This window comes from Camelina sativa, chromosome 10 (genome assembly GCF_030686135.1).
Source record: "Camelina sativa cultivar CO46 ecotype springtype chromosome 10, ASM3068613v1".
Taxonomy (NCBI): Eukaryota; Viridiplantae; Streptophyta; class Magnoliopsida; order Brassicales; family Brassicaceae; genus Camelina; species Camelina sativa.
This window is the reverse complement of record NC_141889.1, coordinates 22,968,432-22,989,531: the sequence shown is the minus strand read 5'-3', so window position 1 is coordinate 22,989,531 and position 21,100 is coordinate 22,968,432. Positions and strand designations below refer to the sequence as shown.

The following is a 21,100-nucleotide window of genomic DNA, read 5'->3' as shown; positions in this document are numbered from 1 at the left end:
AAATTAAAATAAAAACTTATGACCAAAGGACCTGGAAACGACTTGGAAAGAAGGCAAGGAAGGAAGGTAGAAGAATTGCCGAAAAAGTGTTGGAGAGAATGTGGATAGTCCGAGAGATGGCCGATGGCCGTTGCCAGACGCGTCTACCATCGATTAAAGGACGGATGATCGACGGACAAGAGTTTTCTCTCGAAGGATATTCTTAAAAATACAAGGGAAGAAAAATGGTCGAGATAAGAGGAAGAAGCCATGTACCGTACCATGTACCGTACCGCGTACTGTAGATCCGCGACGTACCGTAGATCCAATACGCACCACAGGGTCGTCCGTGACCATGCCGCAGAATCTGTTCGAGACTGTACCGCGACGCGAACCATCGACTGCACCGCGGTGTCGCTACTGAGCAGACAAGAATCCAGAAATAAAGGAGCGTTTGTCTTCTTAATCAACCAATAGGATTTCATGCAAGAAAAGTTAGAAAACATCATCATTTTGTCTTCTCACAATCTGACCAATGAGATTTCATGCAAAGGAAAATGTGAGACAAAGAAAAGAACAAGTGTATGTTACGTCAAGTCTTATGTGTTTCACCAAGTATATTTGTAGCATAGAGGAGAACACTTGCTTGCCATGCATTGGCTCAACAAACCACACAAACTCACACCTTTTCCACTATATATAGCCCCCTTAGGAAGCCATGTCGTTTTTCATCCCACCCTTAGAGAAAAAGAGAGAGAAAGTTAGAGAGTTAGAAAGAGAGTTCTTTCCTCAGAAGCTTTTTCTCTTCCACGATTTGTTAGCCGCATCCGCCTAGGTCGTTAGCCGTGTTCCGCCGTAGGAGCTGTTCGCGTCTAGTTCTCGCCAATAAGGACTAGAAGTCTGTTTAGATTCATTTCTTTCATCCAAGTCCAGGTGAGTCTCGAAGCATGTAATATGGTACATGATAGGTTGGGTTTTTGTTGATATTTGCTTAGGATTTGTCTTTCAAGTTAAATTTAGGCATTTTTGGGTAGATTCGTTTCTTATCTTCTAGATCAAGTTCTAGGTAGTTAAGTCTCGTCTATTGCTTCCTTGCTTGTTAGAGTGAGGTTGCGCCTAGCTCTTAGTCTCTAGATTTTCTTCTATTTTCTTAAGTTGCGTTTTTGTTGTTGCATGTGTGCTTGAGTGCATTGCATGTTAGTATTTAGAGCTTAGTCTCTAGATTTTAGTGTAGTTTCTTAAGTTGCATGTTATTGCTAGTGGTTTGCATGTTTAGCACTTAGTCTCTAGATATTTCTCTAGTTACTTAGGCTTGCATGTTGCTTGTTGTTGTTGCATGTTTTCTTGTTTGCATTGCATGTTAGTGTAACTTCATTTTACTTGAATTTCTTGTTTGCTTTTCTTGTTTAATTGCATTGCTAAAGGTTAGTCTCGACACTAGATTGTGCAAAAGGTGAAACGCCCGTACACAAGTTCTAGTGCTGGAGAGGTTAAAAATTTGTACGATACTTGTAAATTTATGTGTTCCAAGAACCATATAAACTCAAGGTATCAAATGTAGAAGTTTTAATTCGTTGTGTCCGCGACAAAGTCCTGCTAGCGTACTAAAACTTGGGTATGGCTGTCCTCAGGATGATTCCGTACCAGCATGCAGCCGCGTTCATTATTTCATGTTCGTAAGTTGTAGGGCCTGGCACGAAGAGCTCGGAGGTTACTGGGCTTGCTACCCTGGTCGAAGCTGTCTACGCGACGGTGTAGCATTAGGTGATGTTCTGGTTGCGTGCCTTTGAGGTTGTAGTGTGGGTGTTCACAAAGTTGTTGAAAGGAAGGAGGAAGCATACCAGGCCCATAAGAATTAAAACTTGTTTAAATTATTTATATTTTATTCAAGTTTTATTGCTTTGTTGTTGATTGATTGCTTGCTAGATTTATTTGTTTAGCTCATTATCTTCTGCATGCTTTCCCCATTTGATTGTTTGAATGTTTGCTTGCTTGCTTGGTTATAGCTTAGCCTTGCATGTTGATAGCTTAGCCTTGCATGTTGAAAGCTTAGTCTTGCATGTTTGTTTAGCTTAGGCTTGCTTGTTGTTTGCTTGCTTGCTTGGGTTTGGGTTGGTTTTTGGTTCTTGTTAGGTTCCCGAACTCACTGAGTGATTAGCACTTAAGACTCCATAATTTGTTTGCAGGTAACCTTAGTGGGGAAAAGCCTTAGAGGGAGCACAGGACGTTAGGCCAACCGGTGTAGTGTTATATTGCCTTTGCAAGTTGTTGTTTTTGTAAAACTTAAAGTTTATCGTGTTTTGGCCTTAGGCTTGGCGCCATTTTTGTATAAATGTTTTCTAAACTTATTTTATGAAATAAATAAAGTATGAAGTTGTTTTAAGTATTGTTGTGTGAATTCAAATGGTACTAGCCTTGTCTGGGCCAACACAACGCACCAGACCGCGAGGGTTGCAAAGCCTAAGTTGTCTCGGTCGCGGTGGAATTGTGCTAGGGAGGACCGGTCAGTAAGCCTCCGCTTCCGTCCCTGGACTGGACCAGCTCAGCGCAGTTCCCATCGTAGCGTTTTGTGAGTGTCTGTTGGTCTGTCTGGCCATAGGACGGTTTGGGGGCGTTACAGTTTTCGTAGTCGCTATATAGTCTCTTATCATAGTGACTTAGAGGAGACTATTTAGAAACTAAATTACGACTATTTGGCCACTGATGTTGATTTCAGAATCTGAATGTTGCATATACTAATTTCCCTTTATCCTCTTCCTTTCATTCTTGTATACCAATTTAAATAGAGTGATTAGAATTTTGAAAGACATAATATTGCAATATTGAAATATAGAAATACACGGTACATGTTCAAATTACAGAAATAAAAAAAGGTCATAAACTCAATCTGAAAGTGGCAATGAGTTCATCCAAAAGAGTGAGATTGAGTTCATCCAAAAAGAGTTAAGACAGAGAAACATATTAAGCAGATGTTGATGGAGTTGGAGTTGGATTATTTTGGGGAAGAGGTTTTGTGGTTGTCTCTTTAGCTGAATGGCTTGCAACAAAATTCTGAAACCGCGGATCACATTCCCTCAAAAACTCCTCCACGATGCAGAATTGGTCAATCTTGTCCTTCTGGGTAGCAATAACTTTGGATTGCTCAGCTTCACGCGCAGCAATTTCTGCATCACGCCTCAACGAATGAGCAGCCTGTTCTTCTATCATGCGTTGAGCTTCCTTCAACTATTCTTGGTGAGACACAAAGGTAGAAGAGCCACATACTTGCTTATTCTTTACATTGATAAGGTAGTCCTTGAGGCTTCCAACGCTATAAGGTCTTCCTCTTGAATCCTTCTCAATGGACTTGAAAATAAGAGAAAAAGTTAAGATTAGAGGATGACAAATTAAACTCCAAGACTATAAATGTGTATTGGTTTTAGAAAAAAGTAACCTCAACGAAAATTTCTGTATATTCTTCTGTTGTGAGGTTCCGTGGCCGTGATTCTCCATCTGACAAAGCAAGAGACTCTGCCTCGAGCTGAGACAACCTCTCTTGAACAGTCTTCTCATATGTTTCTCCAATCTTCTCTACCTTTTGATAATAGGATTTTCTCCCTAGGTATCAATTCCGTATGTTGTTGTAGTACAAAGGGTTATCAATCCAAATGGTTGTTATGCTAGCAGATAAGATATGATCAGAACTATGCAAGTCAAGCCAAGCAATAGTTGGGTTTGATCTAACAATCCTAAAATAAACAAAGAAAGCAAATATAAACAAGAACCACATGAACTAAGCACTCGAATGTACAGGATCAGGTGGGGTGATTGAGCTCCTAAGGATGGGGTACTCGACTAAGTGTTCCTAAGGATGGGGTACTCGAATCCTAAGTGTTCCTAACCAGTACAGATGTCCTACATGCCTCAAGCAGATATACCCTAGACAATGAATCTCTAAAATCTTGTTAAAACACTCTCGTGATAGAAACAATCAATCTTAATCACTTCCCTACCCAACTCTCGTTGGAGAAACATGACCAAGCAGGCAATACAAACCGATCCATTATTGTCAATAAACCCCTTACTCATCTAATCTCTTAGGCTAAGTGAGTAAATCTCTAGCATTGATTGATTCAAGCATTTCATCAACACCTCTCAGTGGTAAAACACCTTAGTTCTAATCTCAACCTCTCGGTCTGTTGATAGCATTAAGAACACCAATCTAGAAGGGAATTTATAAAACGAAAAATATAAAAGCTAAGACATCCTAACCGATCAAGAACACAAAATCGTCTATCCCATCCCTAGAAACTTTATTACACTACTTTGATCTCATTGCAGAAAACATAAAAGCATAGATAAACGAAAATTGCATTATAATAAAAGTAGAAGTAGAGTAGAAGAGTATAGAGTAGAAATCTAAGAGAAAATGCAAAAAGAAACAAAAATAATCCTAACAAAAGTGAAAAGAGTTTTGAGTAGCTCTCGATCTCTCCCAGAAGCTCTCGCTCTCTATTCTGAGGGTCTGCGGCGTTCTAAGGCGAGAGGAAGAAGAGGGGGGTTTATATATGGAACAGAGCAATCCATGAAACTTGTTATATCATCTAGATGAGTTTGATAGGCTTTGTAGCCTAACCAAGATAAATGGAGTTAGTGAAGATGGATTCAAGCTCAGGCTTTTCCCATTCTCTTTGGGAGACAAAGCACACATCTGGGACAAATCCCTCCCCAAGGATTCCATCACCACCTGGGAAGCATGCAAGAAGGCGTTTCTAGCCAAATTCTTCTCCAACTCCAGAACTGCAAGGCTGCAAAATGATATCTCCGGCTTTGTTCAGAAAAGCAATGAGACGTTCAGCGAAGCTTGGGAACGTTTCAAGGGATACCAGATGCACTCTTCATGGTTTCAGCAATGCTTCATTGCTAAGTACACTATACCGAGGAGTGGTCCCAAAGATACGGATGTTGCTGGACACCACAAGCAATGGAAACTTCCTCAACAAGGATGTTGATGTTCACATATTTTACCTTATTTTACCTTAGTTTATTTACACATTTTGCATGATTCACTAGCTTGTTAGGTCATCATTGAGTAGTTTTAGGGCTGTTTATGCATTAGAGTAGATTTGCATTACATTGCATTGTTTCTTGCATAAACAGGTGATTTAGGACCCAATGGAGCATGGATAAGTGCTGAGGGAAAGTGAAGCCATCAAGAGAAGCAGACAAAGTAGCTAGAGCAGAGGAGAATCAAGGTCCGAAAGTCCACTCGACCACCACACTCGACCGTGTGCTAAGAGGGACTCGACCGACTGAGAGGAGCAGAAGAAGACCTGACTCGACCATGCACTCGACCGAGCACATGGTCGAGTCAACCGAGCCGCCTCCCTATTTTGTCCTGTAGCCGTTTTAGGGCTTCCCTACTTTTCTATATATACCCCTTGTACTCTTTGGCCGCTGACAAGTCACTTTTCAGAGAGAAAATATCAGAAAACCTAGTATTTACCCTTTTTGGGATTTTAGCTTTTAACTTTACATCATCAACCACTTTTAAGCTTTTTCTCTAGATTTTCATACTTTGTTGCTTCTGTAACTCTTTGAGTATTGAGAATCTAAGTTTATTTCTTTGAACAAAATTGTAGATCTCCATCTTATCTTTCTAATCATGCAAGTTTCATTGATTTCTGGGTTTATGATTTTGTTCATCATGAGTTGTACATCTGAGTAGTGTGTTAGGATCTTAGGGATGGATTAGGCTGGATGAGAGTTATGGTAGTTTAGACTGATCAAGCTTGTTTGTTTAAATATCTCTTCTAGATTAGGCTTGCTCTATGCTGTTCTTATATCTGAGAGGGTAAGAACAGATCCTAGGTTGCTTAACATCATACCAATGTTTAAGCTTCTGGACAATACTAATGCTGGAGATTATCATGCTTTTCCCAAGAGATTGGTTGCACAAGGTGATCTTTGAGATGTGATGATCTGGATCTTTATGCCTTCTTTTATGTGCAATAGCTAGTGAGAACTAGATCTAGGAGAATCTAAGCTTGATTGCTATTGCCATGAGAATGGATTAACAAGTATTTGAGGGTCATTGTCTAGAGATAGCTCACTGTTGATTGAGGTTTGTTGATCAGTTTAGATTAGTATAGCTCAAGTCCAACCCATGAATCCATCCCTAGGACCTTCTGTGTTATTGATTTCTTTTATTTGATTACTGTTATCCGTTTTTCATTTGATCTATTTAGATTTGCTCTGTTTGATTGTTAAGTTTTATTTCTGTTCTTCGTAACTTCCCACTTGACCCTGTACTCGATCGAGCATACGATCGAGTGCTTGCTCGAGTCAACTTCCAATTACTTTATGTTCTGCATCTTTTTAGTTTCACTCTTATTTCATTGCATATCTTAGTTTCAGTTATTACCTTGCATTTAGTCTATTATCTTAGTGTTTTGTATTCTGCATTTACATTTCTGTCAACAACTCTTACATCAAAACCATTTCATATTTGGCTTAACTTAAATAAGTGTTCACATCTAGACTGCTTGCATCATACTCATTATGGATTGACATCTCTTATACTACAACAGCATATGAGTAATTGAAACCTCTTGCATTCCACCTTCATACATCACCCATACAACATAACATGTTTCAATTTGGCGCCTTTGCCATTTGAGTAGTTGTTTGTGACAGTCTGGCACCAAGACAGATTCAGTCAGTCCTCTTGTTTCAGTCAGTTCATCCTCAGCTCGGGCCAATGCTCGACCAAGTGTCAGTTCGATTGGTTGATCGAGTCACCAACAAAGGTTCACTCGAGCCTGTGCTCGACCGTCTGTCTGTTCGAGTTAGTAATCATGTTTCAAAGCTGTATGTTCCATTATGTACCCAAGCAACAGCAACCAGGATTCCATGCTCAAATATGTCAACCTCAAGGGTTCCATACCTCACAAGCCCAAGAACCTGACTTAAGAGCTATGATGCAGCAATTTTTACTTAGACAAGTAAATGGGCAGGTTGAGGAAGCAAAGCAGTTTGCTGAGCTGAACCAAACATTGAATTCTTCTTATAACGACTTGGATATTATGTTTGAGAGCTTAAACTCAAAGGTTCAGTTCTTGGAGAGCAGTATGGCTTCAACTTCTGCTCCTAAGCCTAATTAACTGCCTGGCAAAGCTATGCAAACCCCAAGGGAATTTACAGCCAAGGCTATCTTTGTTACTGAGGAATATCTCACTGAGGGCAGTGAGGTTAACGATGGGGAGGATATTCAACAAGTTTCAGCTTAGAATGAAGCAGGAGACCAAAGAGAGAAAACACTCGATAGTGCACTCGACTCAGCACACGATCGAACACGCGATCGAGTGGCTGATCGAGTTACCAGTCGAGTGGTCCCTTCTGAGCCTGATAAACCCACCAAGTACATTCCTCTAGCATATAAACGACCTCTGCCATTCCCATGACGTTTCAAAGAACAAATGATTAGGCAGCTCAAAGAAAAGATTGAGAAGCAGGATCTGATGGCCATTCCGCATGAAGTGACCGTTGAGAAGAAGAACAAAGACAATGAGGATCAAGATGGGGAGGATTTGTCACAAGATAAATCTCAGAGTGAAGGTTTTACTCAGCAGATTGAAGCAGGAAAACCACTCGACAAGGTGCTCGACCACGCACACGAACGAGTGACAGATCGAGTTGATCCCACATAAGCTGTTAAGCTTGTCAAATACATTTCCCCTGCTTACAAACCTCCTCTGCTATTCCCAGGACGTTTTAAGGAACAAAAGCTGAAGGAAATCAGGGAGAGTATTGAAAAGAAGAAAGTGATGGCTTTGAAACAAGAGGTTGTCATTGAAGAGAAAGAAGAAGAGAGAGGACCAGCTTTAGAGCAGTATGAGCCATATCCACTCTATAAAGGCATGTTACTTGACATATCAAAGCAGAAGGCTAAGAATCAAGCCAAGAAGGACCTAGAAGACATTGGAACTGTTGTGGTTCCAACTAAGCTTGAGGATCCTGGCTCATTCAACCTAACATGCTCACTGAACTACATGCACTTCAACAAGTGTGTGTGTGACCTAGGAGCTTCTGTAAGTGTCATGCCCTTCTCAATAACAGAGAAGCTAGGATATGAGGAGTTCAGACCAAGCAACCTCTACATAAGTCTTGTTCATGGGTCTTGGAAAGATGATGTTGGCAAGCTGGAGAACTTCCCAGTTAAGATTGGCAAAGCCAGGATACCAACTGACTTCATCATCATAAAGATAGAGCAAGAGATTGATGATCCTATTATCCTTGGAAGACCATTCTTGGCCACAGCTGGAGCAATGATAGATGTTAGAAAATGTTTAATCAGCCTTGAAATTGCTGATAGGTTAACTATGAGGTATGATATCAAGAATGCAACAAACCAACCCACCATTAGAGGCCATCCCTTTGTGATAGAAGATAAAGCAGATGATGACTTTTTTAAGAAAAAAAATAAACTCTAAGACCAAGGTTTCTTCCAATGAGGTAGTTGTTCAAGACCTCAAGGATTTTGTTCAAGAGTTGACTAGCTTGGTGAAAGATCTCCAAGTGAAACTCAACAAGAAATCTGTTAAAAAAGCAAGGCCAAAGCCCAAGGTTAAGATTAAGCAAGGTTCAGGTGTTGTGACTGTTTTGACGAAGAACAAGGATCATGGTGATCAATTTGAACCAGGGGGGACCTCATCACCTCTCTGGTCTCCAAAACAAGCCTAAAAAGGCACCAACGATCAAGCTTAGTGACTTTAAACAAGCTCAGTAGGGAGGAAATCCCTAAGGTAACCTTGTGAATATTAATCTAAATTTAAAGTATTTTGGTTTGGTTTTAGTGTTTTCGTGGCTAGGAAGGAAGGGGGTATCAAACAGATAACAGAGGAAGGTTCATATGCAACAACGACCAGCTGCTCGACCAAGCACTCGGTCGAGTGCATGCTCGAGTACGTGATCAAGTACATGACGGCCATTCTAGTTTATTCGACAATCCATAAGGTACCACAATCACCATCTCATTGTAAATATCATTGCATTTCTTGTTTTATTTTATTTTAAATCTTGAATCCTCTTTCAAATATCTCTTACACAAGGGACTGTTTAATTTAAGTTTGGGGAAGGGTTTGAGATGACATTTGACATTATTTTCTATTCTCTTAGTTCAAATTTTTAGCATTATCATGTTAGTATTTAAATATTATCTAAGGCATAGAAAAACCCTAAAAATTTGAAAATTTTTCACAAAATCTTTGTAAAAAAAAACAGAGTGTTCATGTAGTTTGCATTGCATAATAGGATCTTGTTTAGCATATTTCATATAGGATTGTTTCATATTTGCATTAGGGATCTATGATGAGTTTAGCCTTGTAAACTTGCTTGAATTCACTAAACTAGGATCAATGCCCAAGTTATTAGTACTTTGATGCTAGTTGAGTGGTTAGAAATATAAGATTGAACCAAGTCTAGAATTCCTATATTGCATTCTTTCTAAACTGAAGCATGTTGTGATATGAAACCATTTCCTAATTATAAGAACCTAATATTGACTTTTAATTATCAGTTTGGGCATTGCTTTAAACTCATGGATACTTTATACATATTTGGATCATCTTTTCCCATTTTCACCACTCTTGTTGATCCAAGTAGTTGATTTCATCATTGAATCATTTCCCCTACCCTTAACCAATCCTTCTTTCAAGCCATGTTAAATCTTGTGTGTGAAGGGTTAATTCCTTAGGAGGGAAGTGTTTTTAAAGAAAAATTAAACTCTAAGTGAAAGAATGGGAGCACTAAAAGTTCTAAGTAAGGTTCTGGTCAAAGAAAAGAAAGAAAGAAAAGAAGAGTTCAGTGAAAAGCTTTATGACTTGAGAAACAAGTAAGAATAAGAACCTTACCAAATAAGAAAGAAACCCCATTCCACTAAGAGAAATCAAGTTGAAACCCCTCCTAAAACAGAGAAGCAAAGAGAAAAAGATGAAGTTAAAGGGTAGAAATAGGACATCATGGGTTTAGAATGATTAGGAACATTTACTTTGGGTACTTTTGGGTAGACAAGGTTCTGTTCTTGTATGTGTCTAAGTGATCTTACCTTTAGCATTTTTCTGAAGCTCAATCCATTTATCTTGTGAGAGAACCCTTGTTATTGATAAGCCCAACTCAAAAGAGAGAAAATTTCTGTCTCTAAACCCTTATTACCAAGCCAAATGAGTTTAAGCATTGCATAATCTGATTCATGTTCTTGTTTAATGAATGTTAAAGGAAATTGTTGATTTGAATACATATGGAAGTTTAAGGCTTTAATCAGTTTAGGTTGTGAAAGGCTTGTCTAAAATCTTTAATTACAGCTCATTCACTTTGCAACCTAGTAATAGTAAATTGGACATTGATTCTAGCTAGTCTATTAGCATGTTTAAGGTTCTGAGATCCCACCTTCAAACCTCACTTTCCTACTCATGTCTTGTTTGTTTGCTTGAGGGCAAGTAAAGACTAAGTTTGGGGGTGTTGATGTTCACATAATTTATCTTATTTTACCTTAGTTTATTTACACATTTGGCTTGATTCACTAGCTTGTTATTTACAGATCATTGAGTAGTTTTAGGGTTGTTTATGCATTAGAGTAGATTTGCATTGCATTGCATTGTTTCTTGCATAAATAGGTGATTTAGGACCCAATTGAGCATGGATAAGTGCTGAGGGAAAGTGAAGCCATCAAGAGAAGCAGACAAAGGAGCTAGAGCAGAGGATAATCAAGGTCTAAAAGTCCACTCGACCACCACACTCGACCGTGTGCTAAGAGGGACTCGACCGTGTGCTAAGAGGGACTCGACCGACTTAGAGGAGCAGAAGAAGACCTGCCTCGACCATGCACTCGACCGAGCACATGGTCGAGTCAACCGAGCCGCCTTCCTATTTTGTCCTGTAGCTGTTTTAGGGCTTCCCTAGTTTTCTATATATACCCCTTGTACTCTTTGGCCGCTGACAAGCCACTTTTCAGAGAGAAAATATCAGAAAACCTAGTATTTACCCTTTTTAGGATTTTAGCTTTTAGCTTTACATCATCAGCCACTTTTAAGCTTTTTCTCTAGATTTTCATACTTTGTTGCTTCTGTAACTCTTTGAGTATTGAGAATCTAAGTTTATTTCTTTGAACAAAGTTGTAGATTTCCATCTTAACTTTCTAATCATGCAAGTTTCATTAATTTCTGGGTTTATGATTTTGTTCATCATGAGTTGTTAATCTGAGTAGTGTGTTAGGATCTTAGGGATGGATTAGGTTGGATGAGAGTTATGGTAGTTTAGACTGATCAAGCTTGTTTGTATAAATATTTCATCTAGATTAGGCTTGCTCTATGTTGTTCTTATATTTGAGAGGGTAAGAACAGATCCTAGTTGCTTAACATCAGACTAATGTTTAAGCTTCTGGATAATACTAATGCTAGAGATTATTATTCTTGTCCCAAGAGATTGGTTGCACAAGGTGATCTTTGACATGTGATGATCTGGATCTTTATGCCTGCTTTTATGTGGAATAGCTAGTGAGAACTAGATCTAGGAGCATCTAAGCTTGATTGTTATTGTCATGAGAATGGATTAACAAGTATTAGAGGGTCATTGTCTATAGATAGATCACTGTTGATTGAGGTTTGTTAATCAGTTTAAATTAGTATAGCTCAAGTCCAGCCCATGAATCCATCCCTAGGACCTTCTGTGTTATTGATTTCTTTTATTTGATTATTGTTATCCGCTTTTCATTTGAACTATTTAGATTTGCTCTGTTTGATTGTTAAGTTTGATTTCTGTTTTTCGTAACTTCCCACTCGACCCTCTACTCGATCAAGCATACGATCGAGTGCTTGCTCGAGTCAACTTCCAAGTTCTTACTTTATGTTCTGCATCTTTTTAGTTTCACTCTTATTTCATTGCATATCTTAGTTTCAGTTATTACCTTGCATTTAGTCTATTATCTTAGTGTTTTGTATTCTGCATTTACATTTCTGTCAACAACTGTTACATCAAAACCATTTCATATTTGGCTTAACTTAAATAAGTGTTCACATCTAGACTGCTTGCATCATACTCATTATGGATTGACATCTCTTATACTACAACAGCATAAGAGTAATTGAAACCTCTTGCATTCCACTTTCATACATAACCCATACAAAATAACATGTTTCAAATGTCGATGAAGGTTGGGATCTAGTGGAGAACTTGGCTCAATCTGATGGGCATTACAATGAGGAGTACGATCGCACTATGTGATCCACTGGATAGGAAAATGCCAAGTACAAGAGAGACATGAAAGCCGTAAATGACAAGTTGGATAAGCTCCTAAGCCAGCAGCAGCATGTCCATGCCATCTCCGAGGAAGAGCAGTTTCTGCAACAAGATGGGGTGAATGTTGAGCTTGAGGATGTGAACTACATCACCAACCAAGGAGGCTATAACAAGGGGTACAACAATTACAAACCAAACCCGAACCTGTCCTACCGTAACCCCAATGTTGCTAATCCTCAAGACCAAGTCTACCCATCCAGAGTCCAAGGGAACCAAGGCCAGCAAAACCCTTTTGTGTAATACAATCAAGGCTATGCTCTTAAGCAGCAGTACTTAGGCAACTACAAACCAATTGCACCACCTGGTTTCCAACCACAACAAGGCCCGAAGAACCAATCCCAAGAAGCTGATCTACGCGGACTGATTCAACAAATGATACAGAGTCAACCATCGCCTGCAATGGACAATGCCTAACGTTTTGCCGAGATGAGCAACAAGATCGATTCTGGATACAACGATTTGACTGCTAAGTATGACTCTCTCAACACTAAGCTGAGATACCTCGAGGGCCACCACAACATCCAACCACCTCCAAAGATCAAACAGCTTCCAGGTAAAGCTGTTCAGAACCCAAAGGATTATGCCCCTGTCCAAGCCATTTTCCTTGATGATGACTATAAGGATTACCTAACTGAGGACAGTGATGTTCAAGATGGGGAGGCTGTGGATCCCTATGGGATAAATGAGGTCAAGTACTACATATCCGAGTATGAACCTGAGCCTTTACCCTATGAGAGTGATCGAGTTGATGATCGAGCACTGGTTTGAGAATCACAATCTGAAGAACTATCTGAGGCTGAACCCGATGTCACACCCGATGGTGGTAATCGGATGATACATCGTGTAGACGTTCAGATGGCAGACCAACCTCAACTGCTTGAAGCAGCATAAGGGAAACTAGAGGAAAGGTTCAATGTTGCTCTTGACATCCAATTAGAAGCGCTTGCAGAATGTATGGCCAAGCGAAAAGCTCCACCTCCTAAGCTCTTGCCACCACACAAACCTCGAGAGGAAATCATCAAGGAGACAGCTCAGCTGGAGATTGAGGTTAAGGAAGCTGTTATGGAGATTGGTAATGAAATTCTGAGGAGTGGGGTGTGTTTTGATCCGGAACTGCGAATCGAGGAGAAATTGGAGGATCCTGGCTCTTTTACTTTACCATGCTCGATAGGACTTCGGATTTTCAAAAATTGCTTATGCGATATGGGAGCTTCAGTCAGCATCATGCCACTATCAGTTGCCAACAAGATGGGTTTCAGCAGTTTTAAACCAAGTAGTTTGTATTTGGTTCTAGCTGATAGAACAAGAAGACATCCGATTGGGATCCCGAATATTTTGCCTCTCAGGATTGGAAGAGTGGAAGTTCCTACTGATTTCATGATCCTTGATATGGATAAGGAACCAGATGATCCACTGATCCTAGGAAGACCATTATTGGCAACAATAGGAGCAGTGATTGAGGTTAAACAAGGCAAGATCAGAATTGAGCATGGGGAGCATTTCAAGATGGAGTTTGATGTCAAGAAAGGAATTAAAAGGCCAACCATTGATGGTCAAACCGTTTCCACTAAAACAAAGCAGAGAAAAGTCAAGCATCTTGAAGAGGTCAATACTACATTTGCTTTGGAACCTGGATAAGACTTGGAAAATCTATTGATTCAACTTGTTACAGAGGAGAGTATTCCAGAACCTCTCCCTCCCAATACCCATGCTTAAAGAGCATGAAGAGTCAAGTTTAGTGACTTTAAACAAGCTCACTTGGGAGGAAGTCCCAAAGGTATACTTTATTTTGTTTTAATTTTTATTTATTTATTGAATCTTATTTTCTATTTTTGCATATTTTCATTTATCTAAAAAAAAATAAATAAAAAAATAAAAAAAAATGGGAAAAGAGAAATAAAAAGAAAGAGAATTTGGGGAACCGAGGCTCTACCCGAATCCGTACCAGACGCGCCTGGTCGTGTTCCCCATCAAGTGGCGAGTGGAGTCCGAATTCCATAAAACCCTAGCTCACTCTCGGTGAAGCCCAAGAAGCCAACCTTCCCTATTTAAGGAGCGTTAACCTCAAAACTCCATAACTCCCTAAGTTTTATCTAAACCCTACACTATTTGTCTTCCAAACTCCTTCTCTCTCTAGAAATCGAGTTTTCTTTGTTTTTGTGGACTAACCATACTAATCTCGGCTTAGTCTCTGTTCTAAAGTTCAAAAATCCGACAATGGCACCAAAGATGAAGACCTACCAAAATAAGGGGAGCAGATCAACCTCCACTGCTGCTATAACCGGAGGTGATGCCGCCGAAGCTCACGATTCACAAGGAAGGGGAATTGTTCCACATTCCCAACCGTCGGCTGGACGTTTCGCATCCCCAACCCGATGCACGACCCGATCCGCCACCCGAGAGGATGCTCGAGCAACCGATCGTGTAGAGACTCGTGTTCTCTATCCTGATCTTGTAGCTGTCGCAGTCCGCCGATCTCTTCGACGTAGGGACCTGTCTACGTCCGAGAGAACCGTTACCGACCCGATAGAGGTCGATTCTGATGCCGGTGGAGGAGAACTAGAGGAAACCCAAACCTCGCAGTTAAGGAGCAGAGTTGCGGTTGCAAGAGGGAAGAGACCAGTCTCTGAAAAGGCTGAGAAGGTAGCCGAGAGAGAAGCTGAGGAAGAAGATAGAGTTTCAGAGGAGGAGACCCGTGACCAAGAAGAGGAGCAGAGAGAACGCACACGCCAAACTTCGCGGAGGCTGAAGCTAAAAGAGGTGGAGACTCCAACCAAGCTTTTCAAGGTCCTCGGCAAGATGAGCTTTGTAGGAACCCATTTCCCTCACCGTGAAACAATGAAGCAGTTGGGAATCGCAAGAGACGTCGAGTTCCTGTTCGACATGTGCCACCTGGGCAAGATGATGCGAACCTTGAAGCTTATGAGGAGGAGACGGTTCACTTCCTCTCCACACTGCGGTTACACTATTTTGAAGACCACCCGACCCTACTACCCGATGGGGGGATCGGGTTCATCACCTTCTCCGTGCGCAACAAGGAGTACCGGCTTACATTCAAGGAGATGGAGAAGCTGTATGGTTTCAAGGCTGGGACTGGAGAGAACATGGAAGTGAGCAAGGAGGAGATGAAGTCCCTATGGCTGACAATAGGCGACAAGCTTCCTTACAAGTCTACAAGCTCCAAGTCTGCACAAATAAGGAGCCCTGTTTTGAGGTATTTTCACAAGTCCGTCGCCTGCACTCTTTTTGCTAGAAAGGAGACTGGGAATGTGAATGATCATGAGCTCCAGCTGCTAGATATTGCCTTATGTGGAGTCTTAGGCAATGCTAGGGATGGTACACCTCTAGCCGGAGATGCTGCAGACACTAGTATGGTCTTTGTGCTGCTCGATCAGTTCCTCTACCTGAAGTCTTGGGCAATGAAAACTGCGAGGAGGGATGGAGCTGGAGAGATCTCCATTGGAGGATTGGTAACACCAATCTTGGTAGCCTGCGATGTGCCCTTGAAGGGAGTGATACATGAGCCGAGGTGGCTAGACATCGACTACCTCACGCTGGCGAGATTCTTGGCTTATGAGAGGCCAATGATATGTTCTTGTTCAATTTTGTCCATCCAGCTGCAGGGGCAGCTCAAATGATCCTACCCAACGTCGTGAGTGCCAAGGTCCGGCTAGGGAACAACATAGACTTCACACCACCTTTGGAGGAGCTGTACAATCCGGAGGAGGAATCTGAAGCTGAGGGAGAGTAAGCGGAGCAAGGACAGGGAGACAACTCAGATGAGTATGATTTTGAGGAGTATGTGTGCTCTCAAAAGAAACCTGTTGGGGTGAGGGAATCTCATAAGAGGATCGGTTGGCTGAAAAGAATGAACAAGTTCCTAGACAAGAAGTTAAAGATGGTTAGGTAGCTGTTATTTTTTGCCCTGAGAGGTGGACGTGAGGACCTACGCCATTATGGTTAGACATAGGCATCAGAGTAGGTTTTACTCCTTTGTTGTGCTTCTTCAGTGTCCCAATAATCCTCCATCGTAATCCAGAGAGTGTTTTCAATCCAGTTTGGTTAAAATCGACTAGTCCTCACAGTGCTAACCTTGTCTTTGATCCGCTTTTGACAAATTTGCTTAAAATAAGCTTGAACAGTCCTGGTTATCAAACGATCCCAGGTGTGGGTTTTCTAGAAAAAAAAAGAGCTATTGTGAGTGGAAAGAAGACATGGTTAGCTATGTATGAAGGCTATGTGACATAAATCCTTACCGCAAACTCAAGAAATTATCTCTCTTGTTTGTCCCACCGCACACATGTTCAGCTGTAGTAGGGATCATCGAATTTGTTTACAAGAATTTTAGTAATCTTCCGAACAAGTTTTGATCCTTTGTCATGTGTAAACCTCCATACAATTGAACCAATAAAACAAGTAAGTAGGTTACTTAAAAGCAAATAATAGACAAACCAAAAGAAATGAGATCAATAGAAGAGGCATCTGTTTCTATTTGATTACAATACGCATACGCATAAGACAAAAAACACCATTGCTATTCGTATAAGCCAACACCACAATCATAAAACAGCTTTATAATTCGTATAAGCCAACACCACAATAATAAAACACCATTTCTATTCGTATAAGCCAACACCACAATCATAAAACACCATTGCTATTCGTATAAGCCAACACCACAATCATAAAACAGCTATGTAATTCGTATAAGCCAACACCACAATCATAAAACACCATTGCTATTTGTATAAGCCAACACCACAAGAATAAAACACCATTGATATTCGTATAAGCCAACACCACAATCATAAAAAACCATTGCTATTCGTATAAGCCAACACCACAATCATTATAATACATTGACTCACCAATTTCTCTTCTAACAATCAAAAAATACAATTACAATCACAAAACACCATTCCAAAACATGTGAAGAGGAAAGATCATACCATTGGGTGTTTGGTATGGGTGTGGGAGAGAGGACAGTGGTGAAGTTATCCTTGTCTAGAACCAGAAGCAGTGCATTTAGAGCATGCAACAGGTCCTCCTGGAGTTCCGGCAACACCGGAGAAGATTCTTCTTAGACGTTGTTCCCATGAGACGATGGATGTGATCGAGGTTGAGAGGGTCAAACTGGAGAAGGCGGAGGGACATCCTGAAGATTGGCCTGAGTGCGTGGATTGAAGTGGACTTCTTCGGAAGGAGTCTGGTATAGTTCGGGTGGAGGTGGGTGTGTAATTAAGTTCTGAAAAAGTTGTTGCAGCGAAGGATAGTTCCGGATGTGGGCTTCTGGTGATTGTTGTTGTGAACTGGCGACTTGCACTTTAGGCGTCTGCAGAAAAGGACGATCTTGGACCACCGGCGTGAAATTATACTGACTAGGGAGAGTGTTAGGCCATCGATTTGGTGTTTCCCCTCTCGGTCTCTGAGCAACGTTAGGAGCAACCTTCCTCTTTTTTCCTCGATTCGGCATCTTGTTGGTAATTGATAGAGAGATTGATAGATTCAAAGAGACTAGAAGTCGAGTTTGGATCAAGAGAGTAGGGTTTAAGAGAGGTTTCGAGAGAGTAGGGATTGAGAGAATTTCGAGAGGTAGAGGGGTTAAGGGTTTGTCTAAATTAGTTAATTAGGAAGTGGATATGGGCCTAAATTTAGCCCAATTGTAAACTATAACATTTAAAACATTTAAATTATTTTGGTAAAAATTATAATTACAAATTAATTTATTATTTTGGTAAAAATTAATTACAAATTTAAATTATTTTGGAAAACATTAATCCTTAGTGAAAATTAATTTAAATTACAGATTATAAATATAATTTATTTGGGTTTAAATACTGAAAAAAAATTAATATTATTTAACAAATATAATTTATTTGGGTTTAAATATTGCAATAGAGCCGGTTCGTTGTTTTCGTATTCTCCTGAAATTTTTCTTCTAGGATTTACTTTTAGAACACTAAGCCACTCCCACTTTGGTTTCTTTATCTATGGATACGGAATATAGCAAACTTGATCCGCTTGAGATGCTGTTTGTAAAATCATTATTTAGTATGGATAGTTACATTTATGTGTAAGTATCTAAATTATATGGAGTCTTTACGTACCTAAAATAAATGGTTCATATTTGTTTGTATTTCCTCGATGCATTCACGTCTACCGAGAACAGGATCATACCACTTACAATTAAAAAGTGTAATCTTCGAATTGACCATCCCCTCATATTCAAGTTCTATGATATCATTTATGTTCCCATATTCAAGTTCTACGATATCAATTATGTTCCATGATATAAATATGACATCAATCATGAAAAACACGTTTTGTTTAACTGTCTTTAACGACTATTTGGCGACTACAAGATAACTATATAATGACTCTCCGTATGAGTCAAAGAGCAGTCGCAAACTATACGTCTATCGGCTGTGGTCAGTACCGTAGTCGCTATTTTACGACCACCTTATGACTATCTTATGACTCGTCAAATGATTCGCACAATAGTCGCTAATTTAATGACTAGGGTACGACTATCAGTTGTGGTCGGTGCCGTAGTGACTCAGTAGCGACTAAATTTCTATAGTCACAACGTAGTCGCAAAGTGGTCACTATTTGGTCGTTATTTTTGGTGACTACAAATGTAGTTGCTACTTGTAGTCGCTAATCGCATGTTTTCTTGTAGTGGTTATTTCGCCGACCACCAAGAAAAACCTTAGGTTGACAGACAGCTTCGATCTCACCGGACAGGTAATTATTCGACAAGTGTTTGCATTCGACAGTCGAGTGTCTGGGACTTTATGGAAGTCGGAGACTAAATCTTTCGGGTTCGAAGATGATTTGTCCTGTCTGTTGGCTTAGGAGATCGCATGAACTGCTCCCCGCTTAGAATCCCTTATATTGTAGTGTTTGCGGGGTTCATGATAGTCTTCCCGGTTTTTATCCTTCGTAGAGATCGTTCGTGTGGGAGCTGTCTTCACAGCTCCCTTATCCACATCCTCCTCCACGAGTGCGAACCGTGAGGCTCGGTAGAGTGTGTCAACCAAATCCTTTGGTTCTTGAATATTCAGGTCCTTCTGTAAGGGAGATATGGGAAGGAGTCATTTCTTAACGGCAGAAATCGCGTCATCCTCTGAGATAGAAACGTTGGATTAATTCTCTTTGAACCTGGTCAGGAATCGATGCAGGGATTCGTCGGGTTCCTGGGTCATCTCCCACAATTTTGTGCTAGAAAAACCATGTTTAATAAAGATTTAATAGTGTCGTAGAAATGCCATTGATAGCTGAGCAAACCTGTCGATGAAATTTGCTTCGAGTCTGGAGAACCAGGTTAATGTGTTTCCTGACAGACTCTCAACAAACAACTAGCAATACTTGACATCCTTCTGCTCCTCGGTGAAACGAGCTTTGGCTTCCATGGCAATGAACGATGTCAGAAATTGCACCAGATCTTTCTTTCCTTCGTAGGTTGGGAGTTTCAGATTCACATGTGGGACTACTGCTTGCATGATTCACTGATTGAACAGGGTCTGCTGCATTGCTTTGATCATCCTATCAATCTCGAGGGCCGAACTAACAGCACGATGAAGGAGTGGATCTCCTCAACCTTGTGGTGGGTACACGAAGCCGTGTGGCCTTGCAGAGATTGTCTGATGTGCGGCTGTATTCCGGAAGCCAAGATCGACAGGATGGTCTGTAACTAGCTCGATCAACCAAGAGCGGGGGATCGGGGAACAGATAGCGTTGGATCGTGTCGTTCGTCCTGAACAGTTGATGTGGTGCAATATCCTGCTGTGGGGGAGGTGGTGTGTGACACTCGACTGCATCCATTCTCTGGTTTGTATCGGAGATCATCTGGTAAATCTCCTTTGTCATTGTCCTGGACATGATTTGGAAATTATTCAGGGAGACAGCCTGAGGGGGTTGTGCGATTTGTGCAACAAGAGGTCGCATGACGCTAGACTGGTCACCAGGTTATCGTCCATCTGTATGTTCTATCTCCTAACTGGGCGCTTTGACCGTACCTGTCCTGGTTCTAGGAGGAGATTGGTCATCGGTTGGGTTAGCCGACGTATTCTGATTACGAAGAACATAGACGAGCGGCGGTGATTCGGTTGAGGTGGCGCTTGGATACGAGAAGCTATCTTGCGGATTATGGTTATCAAGGCTCCCAATGGTGGAAACGTCTTGTTGTGGAAGGGTTTCACCGGTGATTCTGTCGTTGGAGGTTGGAGTCATCGTTCGAGTTGCGAGAGAAGTTTTGAAGCGTGTTTTCAAGAGAGAAGTAGCTGAGAAATTTGCGTCCCCATAGACAGCGTCAATTATAGAAACTAGGTTTTTCACTATGTTAGGGGAAACAAATTCAATAAAGACCTCTTCTATTAAAATTGGATCAAAGTTATGAAGTAAAAAAGAATTGAAATCTCTTGGAATACAAGCCAAAGTTTTGCTCAAGAACAAGGAGAAATTAGGTTTATTGTATTAATTGTTAGATGGATTACAAAGAGGGGGATGGATGGATTACCAAGAGGGGGATACCCCTCTATTTATATGCTGTCTTATATTAGAAAACATGTCTACTTTCCTAATAGTTTGAATTGAAATCAGAAAATTTTCTTCTTCTTCGCCAGGTCGGTCTTGAGTCGATCAGAAACTTGGCTAGTTGCTCTTGTTGGGCCTGTCGATTTTGTTTGGCTTTCATTTGAAGGCTTAATTCGCCGCCTTGGTCGAATTCCCGGGTTAGATAAGCAACTGGTTTGCTTTTGGTTTAGACAGGTATGTCGGGGGTACTATA

General features: G+C 40.7%; 1 non-coding gene and 1 pseudogene across 1 annotated transcript; one reads left to right on the top strand and one right to left on the bottom strand.

Moving 5' to 3' along the window:
- Positions 1–4,763: 4,763 nt before the first annotated feature.
- On the bottom strand, positions 4,764–4,865 carry LOC147937212 (small nucleolar RNA R71). The gene has a single exon (XR_015569779.1). It is a non-coding gene; the product is annotated as a small nucleolar RNA R71 (small nucleolar RNA).
- A 9,664-nt stretch (positions 4,866–14,529) lies between these two features.
- LOC147937211 (uncharacterized) lies at positions 14,530–15,950 on the top strand (annotated as a pseudogene).
- Positions 15,951–21,100: the final 5,150 nt, after the last annotated feature.